Source organism: Triticum urartu, chromosome 6, assembly GCF_003073215.2.
Source record: "Triticum urartu cultivar G1812 chromosome 6, Tu2.1, whole genome shotgun sequence".
NCBI classification, from domain to species: Eukaryota; Viridiplantae; Streptophyta; class Magnoliopsida; order Poales; family Poaceae; genus Triticum; species Triticum urartu.
Window position 1 is genome coordinate 108,420,529 of NC_053027.1, and position 26,059 is coordinate 108,446,587.

The following is a 26,059-nucleotide window of genomic DNA, read 5'->3' on the forward strand; positions in this document are numbered from 1 at the left end:
TACTCCCTCTGTCCCAAATTTCTTGTCTTAGATTTGTCTAGATACGGATGTATATAATACTAAAATGTGACTTGATACATCTGTATCTAGACAAATCTAAGACAAGAATTTTGGAACGGAGGGAGTACTTTATGAAGATCAATGCTACCTTTTAAGAGGGTATATTTGCCTCAGTAACTTGTGTTATGGATATTGCATGTAATCCTTCTGCTCTCATGCCTTTGTAGACATGTTCTAGTGTCTTTGTTCACTCATTTCTGTGCGTATATGTAGTCATATATGGAGTATAATATCGAAAATCATCTTATATTTCTGAACGGAGGTAGTAATAAAATATGGTTTCTGTTTGAATTAGAACTAGGTCTGCGGTGGAGATGAAGTTCTCAAAGTCATGCCGTGTGAACTGGAAGGCCTGATGATGAGTTCTACTGCTGAACTATCCAGCTGTTGTGTCCTTCTCGCCACGTGTCCTGAACTAGTGTTTTACTGTAGCATTGTTGTCAGGTGTGTTCTCGAGGCTGTACTTGACCACAACAATTTCCTGGCTGTGCCTTCGATTATGAAGGGTGTGGTTCTTGTAAAGCTTCCCAACAAATGTGATGCGGCCTGTCTTCATCATCATGTTTATGAGTGGAAAGACCACTCTGTTAGGTTCTCCAAGGTTGACAAGATGGTGATGGTGCATGTAGACATCTCACATGAAGGCCATGGCCTAGTCAGTTATGCGGGGTTCATCCCGTAGGTCGGTGGCAAAAAATAGTCTGCAGAGTTTAGTTAGTGCAACTTTGCTTGACTGTAGTAAGTACTATTGTTCAGTACTTGATTTGTGTTTGTGAACCCTGTATTGTTTATTAGTACTGCCGCTTTTGGTGTGTGGTCAGTCTTGAGAACGGTCTATGTTAATGTCTGTCCACTCAATTCAGTCTGTATATTTTGAAGTATCCATATCATATTTTTTGTGAGGACGGTCTATCAATTATGGTAACACTCCAATATTTGTATGCATTGCAGGGTTTATCGCATCCACCAGGATTTCCAGCCCCATGGATGTTCAGTCCATACGATTTGTCACGACCTTTGGACTGTCCTGCTTGTGGGAGTAGGTGGGGCCCCTGCATGCCACGCGTAGTTGGACGATCAATCTTCTGTTTAGTACTTCAACATAGTGATTTCCTGGTAAGGATTCACTCGTGTCACATCAAGTAAATCTTATTTATTTACTGTCTAAATCTTATTGATTTAATGTCATGTTTTCTTTCTTTTCCTACAATTTTACGATGCAGGTTTTGCCATGTGACGTTCATCACAGAATAAACCATTTGGTTTGCTCTACGATGGCTATTTTTGCAGGTTTCACTTCTTATGTCGTGTCAGTAACGAAGGCACTGTCCATCACTTATATTACTAGAACAAATTGGATCAGTCTGTTGTCTGAGTACAAGCTGAATCCCTATGATGAACTGCAGTTTGGTTTAACAAAAACGCCACAATTAGTCCTTCTCGCGTTTAAAAGAAATGAAGAAAAAAACTGGATCACGGTCACGGATCCTAGTCAAGTTAGAAAGCTAATCATAGCAGACTAGACACGGTCGTCGTTGTCTCGCATAGATCGAGCACCGACAGTTGCTCTAGCACTAACAGCGGCAGCAGCTCAGTCTGATCCAGCTGAGGATTGGGCACCAACCGCGTCAGCGGATCAGTCTGATCTACCGGAGGATCGGGCATCGACACCGGCACCTGCTCCGACACCGGCACTAGCTCTACAAGGAGCACCATCTCCGGCAGCAGCAGCGGCCTCGGCACCTGCACCAACACTTGCACTTGCATCTGCTTCGGCCCATGCAGTTGCACCGACAACAGACTGGGCTGCAGTTCGCACTTCATATACCAAAGTCCTTACAAAAACCGACATGTCCACCTTCTTGGTAAGCATTGGCCGCCCAAGTGCTTCGTTCTTTTTTCTTTCCATGTTGTTTCACATGATTCACTGTGTTGATCTAACTGTTTGGGTATGTCTTCTTGTTTGCAAACAGAGAATTCCTAGAGCAACGAGGGAGTCGTTCAACAATCCGGGCGACCGCGGCCAAGTTTCTCTTACCATGCGCAACCTTGGTGTGAATGAACCTGCTCAATATATCATAAGTACAAAGGATGGTCGCATGATGATTGATGCTAAAGGATGGTCAAGGTTCAAATCTAAATCATATCTTGCGGTAGGGGATGATGTCAAAATCGAACTTTCTCGGCAAGCAGAGCTGGTCCAAATCAACTTTGAAATTCTTCAATAGCAGCACGCAACTGCCTAACTGATCTATCCTCCGAGAGATTTTGATGTAATAATCTGGCATGGTGAAACAAGTGTCCTATGTGTATAAGTAGTACGATAGTATTATTTATCACATGGTATATCATTGATAGAATTGCAACTCTGATTGCTGGTTAGGAACTATCGTTCGATTTCATTCCAACAGCCGCCGTGCTTTATTCAATTTTGTGTATTCTCCTTGCGACAGCATCTAAAACCAGCACCGTACCGATCGCTTGCAATATGAAAAGCGCTGAGGTAGAACACATGGGCCCCCAAACATGCAGGGTCGGCCTGCGTCCCAAAGTCCAGAACCTGGTTTCGAGAAGCACTAGCTCAGTGCAGAAGTGGCGTCCTCCTCCTGATGTGGGCTGGGCGAAGATGAATGTTGATGTTGCGTTATCTCGCAATGGTGAAAGGGGATCCCTGGTAGTTGTGAGCAGGGATCATACATGCTTCTTCCTTGGAGCATCGGCACTGGTGTGCGAAAGTGTTACTGATCCAGAGATCCTAGAGGCAATGGCATGTTGCGAGGGGCTATCTCTGGCTCTTGACTTAAACCTGCAACAAGTTCAGATTCGCACCGATTTTTCAGCAACAGTCAAGCATATCGGAGAGGCATACTTGGGGCCCAGCAAAGTTATTATGGACGAGATCAAGACGAAGAAGAATATGTTCCAAACCATGGAGATCATACATGAAAAACGTGAGTGTAATGTTGAAGCGCATGTGCTCGCAAAAGCTGCTACTTCTTTGCCCCGTGGACGCCATCTTTGGCTCACAGGAACCCCCGAAATTATTTGTATACCTATGACTATTAATCTTCAATAAAGCAGCTTTTATCCCTCAAGAAAAATCTGAGTATTATGTTCTCAGCTGAACCCCCATAATGCCCGTGTGTTGCAGAGGGAGTATATTTCTCGGCAAGGTGAGCCTGTGATATAAAAGATTTGTATATTTCTTTACAGAGGGAGTATCCCTCTGTCAAAATATATATTTATGTGTAACTAGTTACTCCTGTCTTTCTACTTCCTTTCGCTGATATGTGGGGCAACCGACAACGGGGTCCACGTGCCATATGCAAAAATTAGAGTGCACAACTTCACGGTAGACACACCCCGGTCGTAGCGCCGCAGTAATGCCCAATGAGCCGTCAAATCACAAACCCCCCTTTCCAGCCTTAGTAGTAAGCTGGACGGATGAAGCGGCAATATTTCACTGGGCCTGAATCCCCTTCTCCCTCGTCTGCTTGTTTAGAGAAAACCCCCTCTCGGCGATTGCATAGGGTTATCTCATCGAGAACCAGGTACGAATTCTTCATCCATCCCCGATAAACCCAAGTCCCTTGGTCGCAGGTAATCCTAGGATGGCAGCCGCCGCTGTTGAAGCATTTTTCTTCCTACTGAATCTAGTGTGTTTCATTTGAAGTGTCCAAAGTGCGAGTACCCTACAGGTTTCTACGCCCTCGGCGAGACGCCACACTTGTTCCTTCTCATCCTAACACAGCATTTTGAAACGCGCACAGTATGTTCCTAGAATCCTCTTTTCTATCTGGGAGGGTGGGGTTTTTTTGAACATGATGTGTTCTCATATTATTTTTCCTGCAGTGTATTATTTGCTCTGCCAAAACACATGTACTCAAGATGCTCGGCCTTGCCATAACTGTATACACTAGTTTAATGGTCACAGTGAAGACAAGCCATGGATATAAGTTCCGAGTTGGGTTCATGAACCAAGAACATCGCTGGTTTTTTTATGGCCGAACTTGGATAAACTTTCTCAAGTGTTACGGACTGAAAGTTGGCGCACGAATGTTGATGGAAATAGCAGAACCTGGTCTCATCTTCACTGCGATCTTCCACCCCGACGTCATTCCAATTGTTCATCCATGTTAGTTTTGTATCTGGTTGTTGCTTGTTGCCTCGATTACTTCTTAATCCCCCTATTTTGTCTAACTAATCACAATTTAACTTTAGAAGTAGCAACGAATCTCTCACGAAGATGCTACTTCTAACTAATATTTTCTTATAGTTGGTGGCACGTGTAGGTTTTTTCAGAGTTAAGCAGTCTGCTCATTTGTTACTCTGTAATAACTCGGCTATTACTAATGGCACTGAAGTTGACTGGATCGACATCCACAAGTTCCTACACTTTATTGATCGTCTTGAGGTCCTTGTGGGGCGTTTCAATGGTGGAAGGCCACGTGGGATATGTGTGCCACTGCTGCACTCGTTGAACAGGTCCAACTGTGTCGAGAAACTTATGGTACGAGCTGTTTTCTGTTATATATGTTGTTCATAAATTATTGCTTATACACAGTTTTACAGCTGTGATCTTCTTGAAACAGGAACTGCCGAGTTCTATTGTTCCTATACAGATGCCTGACCATGGTCGGGTCAGACTTGCGCTTGGTCACAACATGATGTTTATGTCGACCTACTCAATTCCCCTTGGAGGTGAAAAGATACTTATTCATGGGTGGTCTCAAATAATGAAGGCCCGTCCATCTTGGAGAATAGGACAGAAGATTATGTTCATGCTTTTCCATGGCTCTAAAGCGAATATCCTGTTTATTGACCACATCGCGAGATGAAGCCGCTTTCAGAAGGTTGTGGATGCGAGGGGTGGCGCCTGGGCCTTGTCCTGGGGCTTGGTGGCCTCACCCTTGGTTAACTGTAGGCAAAGTAGCACTGTTCAAGGCATGCTTTGTATGGTTGAACCTATATAAGTACTCATACTGCTTTCAGCTTTGGTTGTTAAGTGCCCCTGTTGGTTTCAGTTAAGGTTGTTAAGTACTCCTGCTGCTTTTACAGTCTGTCGTGTTTCTTCAGTTCTGTCTTCCTCTAGCCGCCAAAACCAAACCAGCGCCGGCGGGGCCGCCTGCTTCCGCCTCCCACGGCTGGCTGCGCCTCAGCGCACGCATCGCCACCCCACCGTCTCCTAAATCGTTAACGCCGACGTCCTCCGCGCGCTTTGGTGCGCTCGCCGCGGCACCGCCCTCTCGCGTTGTCAACATGGTCAACAACCAACAGGAATCGGCAGAAGTACGTGGAGAGGATGACAGTAAGGGCCCACCATGTCAGCATATGGAAAAATAAAATGCTTTCTCCTAGTGTTTTCCTGACATTTGGGACCCACGACATTGTGAGCGTATATAGTCAATTGACAAGAGAAGAGCACATGATCGGCTGACACCTGGGACGTAGCTACTCGAGCAGTATTTTTTTATTTGGTATTGTTGAGACGGAGCAGGGTTTGAACTGGGCTGTGGCCCATCTAGCCCAGGCTTATATTTTATGTTCACCATGTGACCAGCCCAGCTATTTTTTCTTTGTGAAAATGAGCCCAGTTTATTTTTTCTGAAGAATACCCAATCCAGGCGTACTTATTTTTCTACGCCCTGATGGGCTGCAACTCTTTCAAGATGCCTTCAAATCTTGAAAGTAATATGAAATGGGTTGTAAATATAAAAACAGATGACAAATTGGCAAATACCTTATAATTTCTGAATTTTATTACATTTTAGATTCCTATTTCACTGGGCATTAACCTAATTTAAATATATCTTCAAAGTACTTTAAATCTAGCTGGACATTTTGGTATTAAAAATAGTTTGGAACCGACAGAAATATGTGAAATTGGCCCTGGCCAACCAAAAAAACGTCTGCAATAAATTGCATAAGAAGTTGCCATGAGCTATATATAAATTATTAAAAAAAGAGGGAGTGGTCTGACTTGTGGGCCTGTTTAGTTGACGCATATGCAAGATTTTTTTAGTTATTATATACGTCAACAAATGATTCTAGCAGACGTAACCGTTGAATGTCAATCCAACGGCCGTTGTGTTTCTTCAATCTCTGATCTTTTTGCTCCAGCTGCCAAAGCAGCGCCGGTGGGACCGCCTACTCCCGCCTCCCGTGGCCGGCTGTGCTGCCGCGCAGGCCTCAGCGCCCCCTACTACTCCCACCGCTGGCCAGGGCATCCCTCTATTCACCCGCACCCCCTGTTATTCTACGGCGACGGCAGCCTCACACAGCAGCCGAACCGGTGAACGCTCGTACTCTTCTCCGTGTGGGCCTCCACTGCCGCGTCTTCCCCGGCTCCGCGTCGTCCCCTTCCTAGGCCTCGCCGTCGTCCACCGCCGTGGTGCTCTCGGCGCGGCATGGTCAATGTGGTCAACGACCGACTTCCATCGGAAGAGTACTGTGTGTGGAGACGCTGACAGCTGGGTCCACGGCCGCAGCAAGGAAGTGCCTCCTTATTACGCGCAAAATAATTATTCCTCCACCTGACAGCAGGGAGCCACCGGACGGGCCACCAGTATTTTGCGAAAAAAATCGTTTCCCCCAGACTGTTGGGACCCACCGGACGAGCCACCGTATTTCGCGAGAAAACGTTCCCCCCGCTGTCAGCTCGGACCCACCGGAAGTGCCTCCTTATTACGCACAAAAAAATGAATACTCCCCCGGCTAGCTGGGACCCACCTTGGTGGGAGGCTGACTTGTGGGCCTACTAAGTTGACGGGGACGAAGGGCTTTGTTAACTTAGTCAATATGAACGATTCTAGGTCCAGTGACCGTACGATGTCCATCCAACGGCCGTAGTGCTTCTTCAACCTCTGGTCTTCTTGCTCCAGCTGCCCAAAGCAGCGCCGGTCGTGCCGCATGCTCCTGCCTCCCGTGGCCGGCTGTGCTGCCGCGGAGGACTCACCGCCCCCTACTATTCCCACTGCTGGCCAGGCCCTGCGGTGACGACAGCCTCACACCGCAGCCGAACCAGTGAACCCACGTACTCCTCTCCGCGCGGGCTTCCACTGCCACGTCTTCCCCAGCTCCGCGTCGTCCCCTTCCTAGGCCTCAACGCCGTCCACCGCCGTGGTGCTCTCGGCGCGGCGTGGTCAATGTGGTCAACGACCGACTTCCATCGGAAGAGTACTGTGCGTGGAGATGCTGACAGCTGGGTCCACGGCCGCAGCAAGGAAGTGCCTCCTTATTACGCGCAAAATAATTATTCCTCCACCTGACAGCGGGGACCCACCGGACGGGCCACCAGTATTTTGCGAATAAATCATTTCCCCCTGACTGTTGGGACCCACCAGACGGGCTACCGTATTTTGCGAAAAAAACGTTCCCCCCGCTGTCAGCTCAGACCCACCGGAAGTGCCTCCTTATTACGCACAAAAAAATGAATTCTCCCCGGGCTAGCTAGGACCCACCTTGGTGGGAGGCTGACTTGTGGGCCTACTAAGTTGACGGGGACGAAGGGCTTTGTCAACTTAGTCAATATGAACGATTCTAGATCGAGTGACCGTACGATGTCCATCCAACGGCCATAGTGCTTCTTCAACCTCTGGTCTTCTTGCTCCAGCCGCCCAAAGCAGCGCCGGTCGTGCCGCATGCTCCTGCCTCCTGTGGCCGGCTGTGCTGCCACGGAGGCCTCACCGTCCCCTACTATTCCCACCGCTAGCCAGGCCCTGCGGCGACGGTAGCCTCACACCGCACTCGAACCGGTGAACCCTCGTACTCCTCTCCGCGCGGGCTTCCACTGCCGCGTCTTCCCCGGCTCCGCGTCGTCCCCTTCCAAGGCCTTGCCGTTGTCCACCGCCGTGGTGCTCTCGGCGCGGCGTGGTCAATGTGGTCAACGATCGACTTCCATCGGAAGAGTACTGTGCGTGGAGATGCTGACAGCTGGGTCCATGGCCGCAGCAAGGAAGTGCCTCCTTATTACACGCAAAATTATTATTCCTCCACCTGACAGCGGGGACCCACCGGACGGGCCACCATATTTCATGAGAAAACGTTTGCCCCTGACTGCTGGGACCCACCATCTACATCTTCGCACGCAAGGAAGTGCCTGACAGTCGGGACCCACCTGATCAAAGCATACGTAGCATTGTCATTCTGGTCGTGAACGTGTACGTACATATATACTGGTTGATGTAGAGGTGCGCACGTGTCGTAATAGAGGCGCGCACGTAGCATGTACACGTACGTACAGCGGCCAGGGTGCAAGAAAGAAAATACGGCCACGTATGTGTACACATGGGCAGGGTCTTGAACGCCTACTCACGCATACGTACGGCCAGGGCTCGTATACATGGCTGGGTCGGAACGGAGAAACAGCGTCGTCGTCGTGTTCATGGGGAGGCAACAGAATGCGTCGTGTTCATGGGGAGGCAACGGAATGCGTTGTGTTCATCGGGAGGGCTTGGACGGAACATGCGATGGAAACGAGGCCTGGCGTACCGCAAAACGGAGGAAACGACCTTGTGTTCGACCGGCCACGTTCGAAGCGGGATCCTGTTGATCGGGAGGGGTCTGGCGTACTGCAAACGGAGGAAACGGACCTGCTACGGTCGAAACGGGGGTCCTGTTCATCTGGAGGGGTGTGGCGTACCGCAAAACTGACGAAACGGACCTCCTACGGTCGAAACGGGGGTCCTGTTCATTGGGAGGGGTGTGGCGTACCGCAAAACGGGACTCCACGGGATACTGTTCATCTCCACCGTCTACCCCCTCCAGCCTCCACGAGCTACTGTTCATCCACCGTCGACCTCCTCCAGCCTGCACCTGTTCATCCACGGGCTCCTGTTCGTCCAGCCTCCACCGACCGCTACTCGACCGGCTACTGTTCAACCACCCCTCCACGGGCTACTGTTCATCCTGCCCCCCAGCCCCAACCGGCTCGATCTATCGGGGTCCTGTTCATCCAGAAGCAACACCACGGGGTCCTGTTCATCCACCCCCACCGGGAACTGTTCATCCAGAGGTAGCATCGATCGACTTCAGTTAGCAGTAGTAGCGAAGGAATCGCTCGATCGGTTTCAGTTAACAGCCATCAATCGATCGCTCGGGTTTAGTAACGCACAGCCTGCAGTGCAATCGCTCGGGTTCAGTTAGACCCCAACGCCTCGCTCGGGTTCAGTTAGAGCCAACGCCTCGCACACACGCGCGTACATGTACGAGAGAAACGCGCATCGCTCGGCCCCCGACCTCCCACCGTAAGCGGGAGCTCCCCGAAATTTTCCTCGCCCTCGCTTCTACCACGGTTTTTTCCGCCATAGACGGCCCAAAGAATGTCATGCAACTGCGTCTCTGGCCCGCCCAGGACAAAAAGCCCATTTTCTGTCATGATTTTTTGTCATAGAAGTAGGAGCCCACCACATCTATGATGATACCGGGTTTTTTCACAATTATCATCATAGAAGTGTCATATGTTTGATAGAAATTTTTTTCGTTCGGCCCAAAATGTCACGGATGTGTCTTTTTTTTATAGTGCTATGAGGTATTTTCATCACCTTTTATTTCTTGATTCCAAAGTCTAAACATCAGCCCAAGTAGCCCCCAAGGGCCGGTTTATGATGTCAATCATAAACTGGGACTTTGTAATATCTTAAACCTTGCATGCTGATCTTTAATGTGTCAAGTCCTTAGTAAAAACAAAACCGATACTTCATCATTGTATTCATGCAGTTTTCATCGGTGTAGCCCCCAAGGGCCAGTTTAGCTTTGCGAGGTAAACCGGGTCTTGAATCAATGCGCCAGTTTTGAACAGATGTACATTAGCCCCCAAGTGTTAAGGATAATGCTTGCATTGTACTTGAGACTTGTGAAAGATTTGTTGATAACAGAGCAAATAGGCATTAGCCCCCAAGTACAAAGTGCATAACTTGTTATACGCTTGGTACATAGAAAATACATATCCGTTGTTGATATATCTTCGCTGTTGCAGGTCGAGCTGAGTAAGAGGGATGCTCAAACCGCTGATCTTCAAGAGAACGTAAAGTATCAACAAGCAGAAGCTTCCAAAGCCAAAGAGGAGATGACCAATGCCCTAGAAACTATGGAGAAGTTGAAAGAAACCTTCAACAAGGAGCATGCTGACTGGGAAACAGAAAAGGCTGGTTTGACCAGGAAAGCCGAGGACACAGAAGCAACCTTGAAGCTAGTGGTAGACGGCCTAACCGGCTTGAAGCGGCAGATTGATGCCATGACGTCCGCTGTGTTTGGTAAGTACCTCCTTATGCCGTTTGTCTAATTCATAAGATCTTATTATTGACCGGTTTACTAATACTAAACCGTGACAGGCACCCGCATTGCTCATCTGGGCTCTGACATGCGGATGAAGCTTAAAGCGGCGTACACCGTAATGGAACAAATATATTATGGATCCCAGCGTGCTATTTGCACTGCATCATATAACAAGCTGGCGCCATCATTGATAAAGGAAACACTTGAGAAGCTGGCCATGCTACCTGCCCGGATCACCAAACCGAAGAGAGCAGCCGCAAGATCAGGAGCGCTGACCGCGCTAATCCGGGCCAGGGCATGGATTCCGAATCTTGAACCGGTAGACATCATCAAAGGATATCCTAGCGTGAAGGAAGACGGCTCAGACTTCAATAATGACAATCTGTGAAGGTTGACAAAGGAGATGCAGCCAATAGCAAGCAAACTGGCGGAGGACACAAATTTATCTCACTTCCAACCGGTTTACGATGCTGAGGGAAAGAGACAGCCCGCTGTGATACATGAAGTTGAAGAGCTTGTGCCTCCAATGCGTAAGCATACTTACGCTCTTGACATTGACCCCTCCAGCCTTATCCATGAAGAGGCCGTGTTTCAAGCTTTAACCAGAATCGATTGGTCAACGGTTGATTTCCAGCGTCTGGGAAGGGATGAAGAAGAGGTGACTGCACAAGATGACCCTCAATCGTCAAGCCGTCCTGATGAAGCATCCTAAACCAGCGACCGGTTTATCAGCTACAGTCTGCCACTACTTGAAACAATTACTCAATTTGGGCCGTTTTGAAGCTCCTTGTAATACGATAGCAAAAACACCTTTATCTGCCCTACCATCGAGCATGCTTGTGTTGCTTGATATTTTGAAAACTTGTTCCACTTTTGGGATCTATTTATGCATAGTCCATTATACTTTGTGTTCCTGCATATAAGAACTTGAAAGTGTCCTAGTGGTTTACCACTAGACGGGTCATGATGCCCAAAAGATATACATAACTTGGATGAATAACCAAGATTTATATTAACCAGATAAAATAATATCTGTGACATACCTCATTGGCTGACCAACTGCTTGTATGATAAAGGTCAAAAAACACCAATCCGGAGTGTTGTCAACTCCTTGCCCTCTTGCCGGTTCATATAGAAACCATATTGGGCTATAATAGCCGCATAATGCTGGTGACATCTAGTCAAAAACCAGACCGGAAGAATATACTAATGATTTAAAACTAATCATGGACTGACAACTAAGCGTTGAAAGTCATGCCGGGTTGTAAGGAACACCGGTTTATCAGAAAATATTCATAAATCCCTTATCATAAAAAACAGCAAAGACAAGAAATATGCAAAGCTTTTCATGGGCTGCCAGGCCCTAAATCGAGGCTTTTCATGGGCTGCCAGGCCGCTGAGTTAAACCATTTTGAAAAGCCTTTTAAGATGGACCTCAATCTTTAACCAATCACCATTTTAACTTTGACAAGTTTAGGGTCCATGGGATTAACTTGCCAAACGTTCGATGGGTCATACCAGGTTTACCTGGACGGAGTGGCTTACTTAAAGAGGTAGGATAACCCGGGGTTTTAGGTGAATACACCTAGCTTCCAGGCCTGGCTTGATAGCCTATTACAAGGGTGCAAGCTCGTTGTTCTTTGAGAAGCAAGGAGCCCCCTGGTAATATTTGAGATGTGCTCAGTGGTTACCTATGCTTGAGCTGTGCTTAATGCAACAGACTCTCTTTGGCTCCACATAATTTCCTTTTGGCTTAAAGCCTATCAAGAGGTGTAGCTATGGTGTGAAGACAACCAAGCCCCCTAGTGATATCCCTTTTTGGTTTTAAACCGATCAAGAGGTGTAGCTATGGTTCGGATACGACCAAGCCCCCTAGTGATTTTCTTTATATCCGCGTGGCCATAGGGGCCGGTTTAACAAAAACTCCGCTTTGTCAGTAGAATCTCCTGTCGGCTCACACATGATGTAAAAAGAATAGAGACCCCGCTTTATCCGAGGCTCCGGTTTATTATGTAATATATACATTGTCATAAATATGTACATAAGAAGAGCATGTAGCTCAAGTATAGTAAGGCCGAAGAAGAGCTATATTCCACGGCCGCTTGGTCTCCTCCTCCGATTTACGTGAGTCCTTGTGCTCTCGAACATCAATGAGGTAGTATGACCCGTTGTGCAGATTCTTGCTGACCACAAAAGGTCCTTCCCAAGGTGGGGATAACTTGTGCATATTAGTCTAATCCTGGATGAGCCGGAGCACCAGATCGCCCTCTTGAAAAGTTCTGGTCTTAACCCGATGGCTGTGATAACGTCGGAGATCTTGTTGATAAATCACCGATCGTGCTGCTGCGAGATCACGCTCCTCAACTAACAGGTCCAATGAGTCCTGACGTGCCTTCTCATTATCAGCTTCGACATAAGCTTCCACACGGGGCGAGTCGTGACGGATGTCACTAGGAATAACCACCTCTGCTCCATAAACCATGAAGAAAGGCATGTAACCCGTAGATCTATTAGGTGTGGTATTGATGCTCCATATTTGCAACTAAGGCATCCCCTTGATCATGTTGATGTTCCATGGAAAGCATGGGCATCTTCCTAGTACTACATATAATATATAGAACATTGATTATAATTTGGGCTAATGTGTGGCTTTTGCAGCTCAGGGCTAAATACTTGTCATAATGTAGGGGGCGGGGCACTATACCTAGTGTGATAAACACGGTGTACGTATGGAACATGGTTTAGATTATGACTATATAGTTAGTAAATCAAATGTACTATTATTTGGAATCAACATCAAGTGTATTCAAAAAATTGAATTCGAGTTCATATAGTACACATATTTCATATCTATCTCTATAGTAATCATGTGGTGTGTTGTTAATGTAATACACGAATGATGGTTGAAGTTGGTAACAATCTTGATTGTAGATTCTTATTGAAATGGAGAAATGAATTCAAATTCAGTTCGAATTGCAGCGGTAGTATAAACATTTGGAATGCACTAAAATGTTGGTATGAGTAGGTTACATGCATCATACAGCCAGCGAAAAATTTTAATTGGACATAACATGGATTCATACTCCCTACTTCCATCTATATAGGGCCTAATGCATTTTTAAGAACGCCTTTGACTATTGACAAGATTAATAGTACATGATATGCACAATGTGAAAATTATATCATTGAAAGCCCCTTTCACACACGAATTTAACAGTGCGCTTTGTGTAAGTTGCATGTCATATATTATTGCCCTAATATTTCGTCAAAGTTAGCCTCAAAAACGCATTAGACCCTATATAGATGGAAGGAGGGAGTAGCTTTGAATAGCATTTGTATAGTAAAACAGGACAAGACTCTCTCTTTGTGTGGTTTGAATAGTTTTTATTTTTTCGTTTTTTTCGTTGACGGAAATGTGAATTAATTTGGTACGTCCAAGTACAATATTACACGTTAGGCTTGTCCCTAAAATTCAACCCGCGCCTTGTTATATCCCGAAAATTCAGATATCATGCTCCCAAAACTAGCGCCTTCACAACCCGCGCCTTGCTATCCCGAAATTACAACGCACGCGAAAACTCCCTCCAGCTGCCAAATCCCGACACGCGAAATCCCCCTTCTAACCCTGAGCCGGAAGGGCTGCTAGTTCAAATTGGTGGGGGTACTTTTGTAACACACCATACGTTTTGGACAAGCGAGTCCCTAAGTCATGGTCCCCCTCCCATCGCCTCCTTTTCGCCATTCGAAATCCCAGGACGCCATAACCTCTCTGCTCCAGCCGCGAAACCCTACCCACCTCCGTCCGCCACCTCACCGTTGCCTTGCCGGAGCCTCTTCCACGACGATATCGTCCACCGCAATAGCTCGACGTCCCTCGTCCACCTCCCCATATGAGGATCCGTCATCCATCCCATCATCCCGCCGGTTGAGCCGGCCCGCCCTCCACCTCCAAGGATTTGCTCCGACGATTTCCTCGTCTATTGCAGCTGCTCCATCCCCACAACACCGCCTTAACCTGCTTCACCACAACTGCAGCATCCTCACCGACTCCTCGGACGAAGCTGAGGCCTACTCGGCGCCACCAAAGATGTTGTACACTCATCACATCACACCTTCTCCTTAACCCGACCTCCCGGCGCCGACGGTGCTCCTTCCCACACCCCCATAGAGCGGTTACCTCGAAGCCAGCACCGTGGGCGACATCTCCATGGCGGCTCTCCCCCAGTGCGAGGCCCCTTCGGCGGCGGCGTCCATACCAGCCGGATCTGTTGCTGCTGCTCCGGCTCTCGCTCGCTCGCTCACGCTACTGCTGCTGCTCCAGCCCTCTCTCGCTCTCTCACCCAACTGCTGCTGCTTCGGCTCTCACTCGCTCGCTCACGCTGCTGCTGCTCCGGTTCTCCCTCGCTTGTGCTGCTGCTGCTCCGGCTCTCGCTCGCTCGCTCGTGCTGCTGCTGCTCCGGCTCTCGCTCGCTCGCTCGTGCTGCCGCTGCTCTCCCCCTCGCTCGTGCTGCTCCTCTGCTCCTATTTAGCTACACTTCAGTCGACTGAATCGACTTTTGGGTCAGTCGATTTTCAGGGGGTGGGGGGGGAGGGGGGAGGGGCTCGCTAGAGTTAAGGAAGAACCACCCACAACGGGGAGGGGGGCTCGCCGGAGAGGTATGCCACTATCTATCTTAGGGTTCTGGGTGGGGTGCTGCTCGCCGGCGGTGGGGGGGGCGTGGTGGTGGGGCGGTGGCATGGGGATCACCCGAGAAAAAGCTTGGCGCAGGGCGGGGGCTAGAGGGCTGGCCGGGGCGGCGGCGGACCAGCGGTGGGGAGTTGTTTCAGGGTGGTGAGGCGGCGGCGGACCAGTGGTGGGGAGTTGTTTTAGGGCGGCGGCGGAGAGGCGGTGGGAAGTTTTTTCGGGGCGGCGCGGCGGTTCGGTCTGTGGTGGCCGGCGGCTCAGGGGGGTGCAGGTTGAAGATGAACTGCATGCTCTCACTAAACTACATGTTGTGATAGCCTGGCTTATTAGGGATGATAGACTACTCATATCAATAATGAATTCCTTCTTTTCCGAGAGCCCATTCAGACAGAACTCCAAAGTTAATCGTGCTCAACTTGGAGTAGTTTCAGGATGGGTGACCGACCGGGAAGTTGCTCCCGGGTACGCACGAGTGAGGACAAAGTGCGTAGAAAAGATTAGTATTGATTTGTGGGGCCAGTCTAGATCCCGCTAGGAGTAACGACCACCGGCGGGTGTGTCCGAGGCGTTACACATGTCAAGTGGCTCTCTGCTACCATTGCGTTCATTTTCGACAGTAACGTTCAGATTCCATAGTAAATTTCAGTTTCGATAGTTAAGTTTAGAGTCAATAGTTTTTACCTCATCTGTTGTAGTCAGGTGGTTTTTGGTGATGTAAATTTTACATCTATTTTACATCATCTATTGGAGATGCTATTAGAATCCCACTTGAGATTAACGATGTCTGTCTTATGCTGCTTCAGCCTTGACGTCTTACGGCTCACGGGAGCTACCCCAACGACAGAACGATCCATCACAACAGAGCAGTGCCCTGGATGCCGTCTACAAATTCCTCAGATCTTCCTCCACACCTCTGACAACCACCTCTGTCTCAATTTCTTCAGCGACCAACCCAATGATGCTGAGGTCGACACGGCTACGGCAAATAGGTTGTACACTTGTCTCCTCACTTATTACTCTACATTCATGTCGATCCATTAGGGCTATTGTGGTTCAACGGAAAAACATAGCAATATGAAATTTTCCTATGGAGCTATACTATTCAATTATTCATGCATTTTGTTGAAAGGAATGGAGCAAAACATCCAACTGGAGCAAAACGGCGTGATGACGGTGATGATGGTGCACCACCTATGGTATGACCGGGGTGCATTATGGTGGAGGAGGGCACCGCACACGGCTAAAAGATCAACTGATCAACTTGTGTGTTCTAGGGTGCCCCCTCCCCACGTGTATAAAGGAGGGAGGGGAGGCCCGCCGGCCTTTCTAGGCGCACGAAAGGGGGGAGGCTCCTCCTAGTAGGAGTAGGATTCCTCCTTTCCTATTCCTACTAGGAGGGGGAAGGAAGGAGAAGGGGAGGAGAAGGAAAGAGGGGGCGCAGCCCCTCCCCTAGTCCAATTTGGACTAGGCCCATGCGGGGCGCACAGCCAGCCCTCATGGCTTCTCCTCTTTTTCCCTTAAAGCCCATTAAGGCCCATATGTACTCCCGTATTGCCGTAACTCCCCCGGTACTCCGAAAAATACCCAAATCACTCAGAACCTTTCCGATGTTCGAATATAGCCTTCCAATATATTGATCTTTATGGCTCGATCATTTCGAGACTCCTCGTCATGTCCGTGATCTCATCCGGGACTCCGAACAACCTTCGGTACATCAAATCACATAAACTCATAATACCAATCCTCACTGAACGTTAAGCGTGCGGACCCTACGGGTTCGAGATCTATGTAGACATGACCGAGACATGTCTCCGGTCAATAACCAATAGCGGAACCTGAATGCTCATATTGGCTCCTACATATTCTATGAAGATCTTTATTGGTCAAACCGCATAACAACATACGTTGTTCCCTTTGTCATCGGTATGTTACTTGCCCGAGATTCGATCGTCGGTATCCTCATACCTAGTTCAATCTCATTACCAGCAAGTCTCTTTACTCATTCCGTAATGCATCATCCCGCAACTAACTCCTTAGTCACAATGCTTGCAAGGCTTATAGTGATGTGCATTACCGAGAGGGCCCAGAGATACCTCTCCGACAATCGGAGTGACAAATCCTAATCTCGATCTATACCAACTCAACAAGCACCATCGGAGACACCTGTAGAGCACCTTTATAATCACCCAGTTACGTTGTGACATTTGGTAGCACACAAAGTGTTCCTACGGTATTCGGGAGTTGCATAATCTCATAGTCATAGGAACATATATAAGTCATGAAGAAAGCAATAGCAACAAACTAAACGATCATCGTGCTAAGCTAATGGATGGGTCTTGTCCATCACATCATTCTCTAATGATGTGATACCGTTCATCAAATGACAACACATGTCCATGGCTAGGAAACTTGACCATCTTTGGTTAACGAGCTAGTCAAGTAGAGGCATACTAGGGACACTCTGTTTGTCTATGTATTCACACATGTACTAAGTTTCCGGTTAAGACAATTCTAGCATGAATAAGAAACATTTATCATGATATAAGTAAATATAGATAAGAACTTTATTATTGCCTCTAGGGCATATTTCCTTCAGTTTCGCATTTGCACTAGAGTCAATAATCTAGTTCACATCATCATGTGATTTAACACCAATAGTTCACATCTTTATGTGATTAGTTCACATCTCCATGTGACTAACACCCAAAGGGTTTACTAGAGTCAATAATCTAGTTCACATTGCTATGTTTAACACCCAAGGAGTGATCATGTTTTGCTTATAAGAGAAATTTAGTCAACGGGTCTGCCACATTCAGAGCCGTATGTATTTTGCAAATTTTATATGTCTATAATGCTTTGCACGGAGCTACTCTAGCTAATTGCTCCCACTTTTAATATGTATCTAGATCGAGACTTAGAGTCATCCAGATCGGTGTCAAAGCTTGCATCGACGTAACTCTTTACGACGAACTCTTTGTCACCTCCATAACAGAGAAACATTTCCTTATTCCACTAAGGATATTTTTGACCGATGTCCAGTGATCCACTCCTGGATCACTATTGTACCCTCTTGCCAATCTTATGGTGAGGTACACAATAGGTCTGGTACACAGCATAGCATATTTTATAGAACCTATGACTGAGGCATAGGGAATGACTTTTCATTCTCTTTCTATTTTCTGCCGTGGTCGGGTTTTGAGTCTTTACTCAATTTCACACCTTGCAACACAGGCAAGAACTCCTTCTTTGCCTGTTCTATTTTGAACTATTTCAAAATCTTGTCAAGGTATGTACTGATTGAAAATATATCAAGTGTCTTGATATATCTCTATAGATCTTGATGCTCAATATGTAAGTAGCTTCACCGAGATATTTCTTTGAAAAACTCTTTTCAAACACTCCTTTATGCTTTCTAGGAAATTCTACATTATTTCCGATCAACAATATGTCATTCACATATACTTATCAGAAATGCTGTAGTGCTCCCACTCACTTTCTTGTAAATACAGGCTTCACCGCAAGTCTGTATAAAACCATATGCTTTGATCACTTTATCAAAGCATATATTCCAACTCCGGGATGCTTGCACTAGTCCATAGATGGATCGCTGGAGCTTGCTCACTTTGTTAGCACCTTTAGGATCGACAAAACCTTTTGGTTGCATCATATACAACTCTTCCTTTAAGAAATCCATGAAGGAATAGAGTTTTGACATCCATTTGCCAGATTTCATAAAATGCGGCAACTGCTAACATGATTCGGACAGACTTTTAAGCATCGATACAAGTGAGAAAATCTCATCGTAGTCAACACCTTGAACTTGTCGAAAACATTTTGTGACGATTCGAGCTTTGTAGACAGTAGCACTACTATCAGCATCCGTCTTCCTCTTGAAGATCCATTTATTCTTAATAACTCACTGATCATTAGGCAAGTCAATCAAAGTCCATACTTTGTTCTCATACATGGATCCCATCTCAGATTTCATGGCCTCAAGCCATTTCATGGAATATGGGCTCATCATCACTTCCTCATAGTTCGTAGGTTCGTCATGGTCAAGTAACATGACATCCAGAACAGGATTACCGTACTACTCTGGTGCGGATCTCACTCTGGTTGACCTACGAGGTTCGGTAGTAACTTGATCTGAAGTTACATGATCATCATCATTAGCTTCCTCACCAATTGGTGTAGGAGTCACAAGAACAGATTTCTGTTATGAACTACTTTCCAATAAGGGAGCAGGTACAGTTACCTCATCAAGTTCTACTTTCCTCCCACTCACTTCTTTTGAGAGAAACTCCTTCTCTAGAAAGGATCCATTCTTAGCAACGAATGTCTTGCCTTCGTGTTGGGGATATTACTACTGGACGTAAACCGGCCAGGAGTAGCCGGATTAGCTTTATGAAGATTAAGAAGCCCATGAAGATGTAAGAATGATGGCGCTTTACGAAGGCCCAAGGCCCAGAAGCGAGTCAAGGCCTGTAGATGTAAACCGACTTAATTATGTAACTTGCTTTGTAAGATAGGAAGTGTAGAGACCGAACCGGACACGTTTATGATCCTGCTTAGGGACTCTGTAAACCGGCGGGCGTCGACCTATGTATATAAAGGGATGACCCAACAACGGTTGAGGGACAGACAACAACTCGAGAGCCAGACAAAGCAGATTCGCTCCCTGGCCTTCGAAACCCTAGCAATACCAATCACAACTAGACATAAGCTTCTACCTTCATCGAAGGGGCCGAACTAGTATAAACTCCCATGTCCCCTTATCCGGTTTAACCCCTTTAAGCTAACCCGTTGCGATGGCTCCACGACTAAGTCCTTTCACAAGGACATCTGCCGTGACAAACCCACGACAGTTGGCGCCCACCGTGGGGCTATCGCACGATGGTTTCGAGTTCCTGAAGGGCAGCTTTGATGGACTCAAGGGATAAGCTGTGGGCCGAATGACGAAGAGTCGTCGCGGCAAACTCTACATCGACAACGCAGGATGGGGTCCCGAGGCCGATTCAATTGAATATGGATGTCCGGTCCCCTTTGGTGGGATTCACGTCTTCATCGGCAAGATTGGTGAACCGGCCCCTGAGCCGGACATCTGCACCCACATCATTGAGATGGCTCAGCGTGCAAGCCCTTCGCTGGTTCAGCCCGTGGCAAAGCATGTTTTCGTAGGCGTCATCCATGGAGCAGGTTACAAGGACAGACCGGCATCCGATGGAGAAACCGTTGTCTGTTCTGACGACGAGTCTTCTGGAGAGACCGAATTGCTCTATCAGTTGCAGGACGGTCGGGTTAGTGGAGGATCCGAGGGCAACAGTATTCCGGATTCCCCTGATCTGCCAAACCGGGCCGCTATCTTCATGGCCGGTACACAGTCGGCGCCTCATTCATCAGCTGCCGCAGCAATACTCTCCGGTTCAACAACGGCCACGCTAGCGGGGGCAGGAAGCTCTGCGCCGCCTCCGGCTCAAGTCCTGTCTGACTTATTCGACGCTTTGGCAACGTTGATGGCCGCGGAGGTGGATGTAGCAGCCCGGGATCAGCACAACGTGGAGATTGCAAAGGTAAAGGATCAGATAGCCCAGGCTAAAGCGGACCTAGCAGCAGAGAACGCTAGGATGGCTATAGAACGGGCCGAGTTGGAAGCTCGGGCCTACCAGATTAGGCTGGATCAGAATGCTTCTAAAGAAGTCATGAGAAGAAGGTACCGGTCGCATCTCCCATCGGGTTATGAGCTACGAAATCTCTTCAATACACCAGGAGCAGGAACTAGTAACCAGCCAATATTAAACCAGACGGAGGCACCAGGAACAGGAGCGCCGGTTCAGCCGCGCACGATGGACCTGCCTCATCAGAATAACATCGTGCCACAATATGTTCCAACACCTCCCAGGCATTAATCCAACCCGTTGGACAACATTGTGGCCGCTGCTTCACGATTAACAGCCCTCCCAACCGACGGCGAGTCACCAGTTACGGTTGAAGCACGACGGGCCAGAGATCTCCTTCAAACGGCTCTAAATCAGCAGCAGGCATATTCGCACAATCGTGAGAAGATTCATTCCACCCCACGTCCAAGCCGGACCTACAGCAGGCATGTCGAGGATGAACCGGCCGTGTCAAGCAGTGCACGCCGCCGTAACTCGCCGCGAGGACACAACCCGGCAGGGGGCGGTGCCAATGCATAGGATGTGGTGGATCATGGTCGCGCACGTCGGGAGGCCGAGTTAGTGGCCCTGCACGGAGCCCGTCAACCTACTCCGGTTCACCCCACCGCTTCAGTCGAACCAGGGGTAGTATTCAGTTCCTTAGGGGTGCCATGCCTTACCCCCGCTTTGCGTAATGTGAGACTGCCAAAGGATTTTAAAGGACCTCGTAAGGTACCCAATTATACCGCCGATCTGCAACCAGAGGCGTGGGTTGAAAGTTACGAGATGGCAATGGCGATGTTGGATGTGGATGAAGCAGTATGTGCTAAATACTTCACCATGATGTTGGAAGGAACAACTCGTACTTGGTTGAAGAGCTTACCGACTAACTCTGTCGGATCATGGGCCGAATTTAAGCGCCGGTTTATCCAGAACTTCAAAGATACTTGTAAGCAGCCCATGTCAATTGTGGATCTGGTCGCTTGCGTCCAAGAGGAGGGGGAGTCTATGACAGATTGAGTAAAGCGGGTCTCAGCCATTCTGCATTCATCGGATCATATCAATGCAGATACCGCAGTACTAACTCTGGAGGGTAATTGCCGGTTTTTGCCGTTGAAACAGAAGTTAGGAAGGCCCAAATGTCACTACAATGATATGTTGACGCTTATGGCCGCTTTCGTTAAATACGCCGATTCGGATACTACCAAAGACCCTGACTTAGAGGAGGACAAACCGGGGAAAGGGAAAAAGAACGGCAAGACAAAGGGGCAGCAGCACAATCCGGCAGGCCATGGCAACAATGGTAAGCGCAAGGCCGACAACAGTTTGGACTTTGTGGCTAACACCAACGCTCAGGAGAATGGTCAGCGCCTTAAGGGTAAGCAGCCCTAGAGAGGCGGCAGTTCAGGCCCCAATTTAGAGCGCCTGTTAAATCAATCCTGTCCAAAGCATGGATCCAAGGAGAAGCCAGCATCACATCTTTGGAAGGACTGTTATATCATGCGATATTTCAAAAACTCCAATATGTTTCTGTATGATAATGGCCCGCCCGGTGGTTTAAGAGGATTTTTCCATGGGCCGGGTTACGGAGGTGGAAATTCCGGTTCAGGATTTCAGGGCAATCAAACCGGATACAACAATCAAGGGAATCAGGGCAACCAGGTAGGTTACAACCATCAAGGCAACTAGGGAGGTTACAACCATCAGGGGAGCCAGCAGCAGCAGCAGCAGTCGGGTTATCAGAGCAATCCTAAGCAGCTAAGCAGTGGGCAATATCATGTCTTCACCACTAGCTTGTGTAAGCTTGATCAGAAGCTTCACAAGAGGGCAGTAAACTCTGTTGAACCGGCGGTGCCTCAGTATTTGCGCTGGTCAGAAGAACCCATTCTGTGGAGTAGAGAGGATCACCCTCCCCGGGTTGACAATCCGGGTCATCTGGCTTTAGTGGTGGCCCCTCAAGTTGGGGGATACAAGTTCACTAAGGTACTCATGGACGGGGGAAGTAGTATCAACATTCTATATTATGATACCTTCCGCTGTATGGGGTTGACAGATAAGAATCTTACACCATCGAATACTGCTTTTCATGGTGTGGTGCCTGGTAAGTCTGCACATCCAGTGGAAAAATAGCCTTAGAGGTGGCTTTTGGAGATGATCATGATTCACGATCAGAAACGTTGACCTTTGAGGTGGTGAAAATCAAAAGTCTGTATCACGCTTTGTTCAGGCAGCCGGCTTACGCTAAGTTCATGGCAAGGCCGTGTTATGTTTATCTGCAGCTTAAAATGCCAAGTCATAAGGGGACTATCACAGTACATGGGAGGAGGAAGATCGCTTTGGAATGTGAGGAAGGTGATGCGGCTTATGCTGAGTCGGTTTGTGCCACTGAGGAGCTGAAGTTTTATAAAGACCAAGTTGATCCGGCAGACATGACTTCTTTGAAAAAGCCAACTTCGGAACACGATCCGGCGTTGAAGTTCAAATCAGCCACAGATACTAAGATGGTTGATTTTGTTCTTGGCGATTCATCCAAACAGTTCAGTATCAGCGCTAACCTAGATCCCAAATAGGAAAGCGCGCTCATCGAGTTCATCCGTGAGAACCGGGACATCTTTGCATGGAAACCTTCTGACATGCCAGGTGTACCGAGGGAACTCGCTGAGCACACACTTAACATTGATCCTAAGTTTAAACCGGTCCGGCAGTTTCTCTGCCGCTTCAATGAAGAAAGGCGCAAGGCTATCGGTGAAGAGGTGGCTCGGTTGTTAGCCGCAGGGTTTATCGTGGAAGTCTTTAACCCGGAGTGGTTGGCTAATCCGGTGCTAGTTCTTAAGAAAAATGGCACTTGGCGTATGTGTGTAGATTACACAGACTTGAACAAAGCTTGCCCTGTAGACCACTTTGCCCTCCCTCGTATTGATCAGATCATTGATGCTACGGCGGGTTGTGATCGTTTGTGTTTTCGGGATGCTTACTCTGGTTATCATCAGATTAAAATGGCAGTTAAGGACCAAGAGAAGACAACTTTCATCACTCCCTTTGGAGCCTTCTGCTATGTCTCCATGCCCTTTGGGCTTAAGAGTGCCCAGGCAACTTATCAACACTGTGTTCAGAATTGTCTTCATAAGCAAATCGAGCGTAATGTTCATGCATATGTGGATGATATTGTGATCAAATCTAGAAAGGAGGAAACATTGATAGATGATTTCAGAGAAACCTTTGACAACCTCCGGGTTTACAAGATGATGCTCAATCTGGAAAAGTGTGTTTTTGGTGTCCCGGCAGGCAAACTCTTTAGATTTTTGGTATCGAACAGAGGTATTGAGGCTAATCCAGAAAAAATCTCGGCAATCACATCTTTGGCTAAACCTACGTGTATCAATGACGCTCAACGATTGGCCGCCCGGATTGCAGCTTTGAGCCCGTTTATCAGTCGTCTTGGGAAGAAAGCTATTCCTTTATATCAGATGCTGAAGAAAACAGATGATTTTGTCTGGAGTGAGGCAGCTGATAAAGCGTTTGAGGATCTGAAGAGGCAGTTAGTTGAACCGCCTGTGCTTGCAGCCCCGATCGATAAAGAGCCGTTATTGCTATATGTGGCTGCTAATGCTCGAGCTGTTAGCATGGCTATTGTGGTGGAGCGCAAGGAAGTTGGAAAGGAGTATCTGGTTCAACAGCCGGTTTATTATATCAGTGAGGTGCTCATTGCATCAAAACAAAGGTATCCACATTGGCAGAAGCTGGTATATGGAGTGTTTATGGCAAGCCGGAAGCTTAAACATTATTTCCAGGGCCATCCTATCACACTAGTCAGTTCAGCCCCTCTAGGAGATATTATTCAAAACAGAGAAGCAACTGGCCAGATTGCCAAGTGGGCTATTGAGCTTGGACCTCAGGGGCTCAAATATATGCCTCACACAGCGATCAAATCCCAAGCACTCGTGGACTTCATCAATGATTGGACAGAGTTACAGGCACCCGAGGAAAAGCCTGATAATACGTACTGGACTATTCACTTTGATGGATCTAGACAGTTGGAGGGCTCGGGGGCTGGAGTCATACCAACTTCCCCAAGAGGTGACAAGTTTTGTTATGTCCTCCGTTTGATGTTCCCTTGTACTAACAATGCAGCTGAGTATGAGGCTTTGCTCCACGGTCTTCGGATGGCTAAGGAGATGACCTTAAGCCGGGTCAAGTGCTTTGGGGATTCAAATCTGGTGGCTCAACAGGTGTCTGGCACTTGGGATTCTAAAGACCCCCTCATGGCTGCATATCAGCAAGAGGTGGACACAGTGGCTGGTCACTTCAAGGGTTATCAGGTGGACCATATAGACCGGCGCAAGAACGAGGCGGCGAACGCTTTAAGTCGCCTTGGTTCTCAGCGTAAACCAGTTCCACCCAATGTCTTTCTTGATGTGTTGCATAATCCATTGGTCAAGGTACCAACAGAGGAAGAGTTGGCTATTCCTGATCTGGAGGCTCAATTGGTGGCAGCTTTGCATGTCATACCAGATTGGACAATCCCATATCTGGCTTACATGAACCGGGGCGAATTACCGGAGGATGAAACCTCGGCCCAACAGATAATCCGGCATTCCAAGTCCATGACCATAATCAATGGGGAGTTACATCGTTACAGCATCTCAGGAGCAATTCAACGTTGTGTTTCTCCTCAAGAGGGTTGTGAGATTTTGCGAGAAATCCATGAAGGGGATTGTGGTCACCACGTCGGCTCAAAGCCTTTGGTTGCTAAAGCTTTTCGCCACGGTTTTTACTGGTTAACAGTGCATGCTGATGCGGAGGATTTAGTCAAGAGATGTGATGGTTGTCAAAAATTTGCACGCCGTGCTCACATTCCGGCTCAGGAGTTGAGGATGATTCCAATAACTTGGCCATTTGTGACTTGGGGGCTTGTTATGGTCGGACCCTTGAAGCGATCCCAGGACAAAAAGACTCACTTGTTAGTGGCAGTTGATAAATTCACCAAATGGGTGGAAGCAGAGGCAGTCAGTAAGTGTGATGCGGCCACGGCGGTTCAATTCATCAAAAAAGTGATATTCCGGTTTGGATTTCCACACAGTATTATAACTGATAATGGTACTAATCTATCAAAGGGAGAGATGGAGGAATTTTGCCAACGTGAGCACATCAGGCTTGATATAGCATCGGTGGCTCACCCCCAGTCTAATGGTCAAGCGGAGAGGGCAAATCAAGAAATTTTACGAGGTATCAAACCCCGGCTTATGGTTCCTTTGAAACGGACACCGGCTTGTTGGCTTGAGGAGTTACCTTCTGTGTTATGGAGCATCAACACCACACCCAATAGGTCTATGGGTTTACACACCTTTCTTCATGGTTTATGGAGCGGAAGCAGTTCTTCCTAGTG